Source organism: Echinococcus granulosus (assembly GCF_000524195.1).
Source record: "Echinococcus granulosus chromosome Unknown EG_S00283, whole genome shotgun sequence".
NCBI lineage: Eukaryota > Metazoa > Platyhelminthes > Cestoda > Cyclophyllidea > Taeniidae > Echinococcus > Echinococcus granulosus.
Window position 1 is genome coordinate 14023 of NW_020170663.1, and position 4104 is coordinate 18126.

Here is a 4104-nt window from a genome sequence, read left to right on the forward strand (position 1 = left end):
TTGCATGCACGAATGTCAAACAGCATGCAGTGTATTAGTTACCATGGGATCGATGATCCTGGAAAAGCGAAAAGCTCCGTGTGGTCTTGCAGCCTTTTTGCATTTGGGGTTCTCAGGGGTGACAGAGAGATTGTGCTTCGCAATGGAGTTGTAGGTGGTCTTATGGTGGTCTCATTTGCCCATCCCAATCTAGGTGAGGGTAATTAGAATTAGCTTAGCTTGGTGACACACATCTTTTTTCCTCCTAACACTGGTGAAATTCGTTCTTCATTTCTACAATCTCTCCGATGCTTTTCCTCTCCAAATACTTCGAAAGTTTAACATTTTCCTCCTTTTGTTCTTCTCTTCTTCTGCTTCTTCGCCTTCTACCACCATATCTGTTATTGGTATGTAAAAGAGTGAATTAGCTGCCGTTTTCATAGTCAAATTGTGATGCGTCCTAAATTTATGCACTTCTCTCGGCTTTGTGTTGGGGTGTTTGAGTCGTTTGAGATGTATGAGGTGCCTCCGTGAGATGTGCGCATGCGATAAGAGGAGTAAAGTGGGATTGAGGAAAGGGTCATGTTTATTTTCAAACCCTATTCATTAGTCCCGATTCAGTTGTACCAGCCTGTCAATTGTTGTGCCCATGGAAGGTAGAACTAATCTAATCAGATGAGATCTTTTCAGATCAGTCTACAGCAGTGGAATCGATAACTAGGTGGTGACATCTTTGAAAGGGGCCAACGGACTGACGGCAGACCCTTGACAGTGCTATTTGGAGTGGAGAGGACCAAGACGCTTTTCGACTAGTATTCCTATGGAGGGGGAAGTTAATCACTATGAGACTAGTAAATGCATCCAGCAAGAGAGTGAGAAGTAGGTGGTGCTGTCTAATACTTTATTAGCTTGACTTCATGTACTCATTAATTTCACCACACAATCGTTTTTTGATTAACATACCAAGTTTTTATGAGGGATGTTTACGGAATTATGCATAATGCGCAGTGGTCGAGGTATCGAAGGAGTACTTTGGATAATCTTAATGAAGTTAAGCATTTCGGTTACTTGTTTGCTTAATTGGTGACTCCAATGTGAGAGTTACATTTAACAGGTTGCAGTACCCAGAAGTTTACACCTCCCTGACGTCTTCCGCGTACCATTTACGCCCATTTATTGTGGTTTGAAGCACCACCCTGTAGGCGATGCATCGTTAGTCTTAGTGCAAGAGAGAAAATGTAAAGTAGGGCGATAAGTAACTCAAGGACTTAGTAATTGCTTGTGGAAATCGTCAGGTTGACTACAACATCCACTTAGCACTGCTCTCGCAATCGGCATATATTACTAATGATTATCAGAATTGCAGTTTTTGATTGCGTATTACTTTAATACATGCTCGTTTAAGGTGGCAGGCGGCATGATCGTACCTGCTTCGTGACTGTCATATGTTAGCGCCAATGGCAGCGATCGTTCAAAAGCCCACCACTTAGCTAACCCTTATTAAAGCACGCTTCTAAGAAAGGGAGCAGGAATACTTTCAAGTAATGCTGAAGAAAACATTGGCTAACAACTGGCTTGCGAAGAATGATTTCCTTTGTCTAATCGACACATTTGATAATATGTTCATTCACCTGCATAGAATTATCTGTCTCTGCGGATTTCACTACCAATGAAACCAATATTACTGCCTACCATTACGAGTCACAACCACGAGACAACTTTTAAGGTAATGTGATACACACGATTCTATCACGTGGCGAATGATACTCACTTCTTTGGCGGTGGTAGAGATGGTGAATTCAGTAGTCTAATGATCCCACGATGACATAAAACAAATGAATTTTAACAAGTTAGATTTTCACCGATGCTCCTCTTAGCATTTTTTGGAAGTGCTCCTGTTCACTTTCCCAGATTCGCACTCTAATAATGCAGAGGGGTGGATAGGTCAATTTATATACAGATACGAAGTTTGCTGAGACAGCACATTTTATGGGCTTTTGCACATTCAGTCCCATTGATTTCAGCATACGACAGCGGACCTCCCTGTGATGGGATAAATGACACCTCTCCAGCCACAAGGTTGGTGCACTCTTCTTATCCAAGAAAAGGATGATGAAACAAATTCTTCGTCCCAAGGTCATATATTTCGAGGCCAACAAACCGATGCCCAACTAATTCATGGTATCATTTTATACATATTGCACCACTATTATTATTTAGAAGATGGAATCAATCCAACCACTCGGATGCTAGTTATGAGCAAGTCATTGAATGAGTGGATGTCCCATAGTAACAAACGCCAATTGCTCCGGAGTAAGGCGCAATCAACTTGGTCACCGTGTTCACCGAATCGTCAAAAATCAGTGCCTGACGATGATCATCTTCTCTGCAAAGCAAGAAGGTTTTGGAGGCAAATTCATTTGAGAGATGATGTTAAGATTTTCTGTATATTGTAGCACAATCCACTGCGTTCAATTGTTGGAGATGTGGAGTTTTAATATTCAAATCCACGAATAAACTACTAAAAGGTTAGTGCGCCTCATTTAGAAAGACCCCTCTTCTTCATACTGCAAACATTACCTATCGTCGTCGTCAACACCGCCATCATCAAATACAGAATTTTTAGAAGTTGACTAGAAGAGATTTAGAAGTCTCGCAATAGCTAATGGTGTTGTGATTTTAAGCAATATCAGCCTATTTCTCACCTGTTTGAGTAGTGAAACCGTACTGCTACGGGACTATTGGCTAACCGAGAGACTTGTGACTTGAGCTCGCCCATGCATTTTAGCGCCAAGCAAGCGGACCTATCATTGACAACCCTGGAGTGATCCGCTATATCTCTTTCACTTCAAATACATCGCTTCATCCCCTCAAATTTACGCCTGGTTTGTATGCGCGTAAGGTAGATTGCAGATACAATAGTTGATTTGTTCAAACGAAGAGAAGAAATTGAGCTGAAGTCTATCCACTTAATACATTTCGATGAAATGTATTGAAGAGAATTTCTCCGTTAACTGTAGCCGATCTGTACATCAACCAATGGGAAGAGAGTTTAGCTTCTTATCTTAAAGGACGACAAAGGGCCTCCCATCGGCACTGAATTAGCGGTGAATAGATTAAACATTGAGTTTGAGGGAGAGGAAGAGAGACAGCCGCCTTCCCTTGACATTAACCATTAACATACAAAGTGTACGTGTAATATTCTTCACTGAATTTGTGTACAAATTCCAGTAGTTTGACTAGACATTCAGGCGAAGCAGCGTTGAATCAGAGTCTAATCCGCCCATGTCTGCGTCCAACCACAAGGTGAGTAGCCATTCGACCTGCAGCAGGGCAATGGAAGAGGAATTGCACTCAAGTTGGTATGTTAGCAGTTTGACAGTTTCGCATCTGTTTCTTTCTCTTCAAATATATGTGCACATCTCACAGACCTAAAGTATTCCCTGCACAGTATCTTTGGTATAGGAGAATTCGTTATCAGTAGCTAGTCAACGCGTTGAAGTAGAAGAGGATAATAAAAGATTAATTTAAGAGTTTGAGCAGATAAACTCGACTTCGGTCAAACTCATGAGAGTGTTTCGGTGAAGCGTAATGAGCATCATCATTAATGCGCATACGCACCCGCATTGGGGTGGTCGGCCGTACCTCAGGCATATCTTGAAGGCGTTTATTCAGGCTCAACTTGTATCAGCACTAACAATTAGGCGATGTATTCAACAACATGCTGCCAACTAGCAGTACGCCTCACTTTTGCCCATCTTCCCCAAACACGTGCATTCACATCCACACTGCTGCATGTACCAGTCTCTGTGAAGTGGTCATCTCATCATAGCAGTACAAAAGTGTTTACAAGAGATGATAAACTCACATCTTCAGTCACCCCTATGAAGTACCCTAATCGGAGTAGAAATCTCTGTCCAATTCGTCTGTCTCTCCTCTTCTCTGTACACCATATGTAGACGTGATTCGCCTGCTTCCTTCCTCGAGGCGACAAACATCGTCACTATCTCGTCTACACGAAAGGGACAATATGAAGACCTCCATTTAGTGGCCTTGTTATCAAGTGCATTTGTGTGGTGACTAAGGCAAGCGCACGCCACTTCCACATTGAATCCACTTGACAAC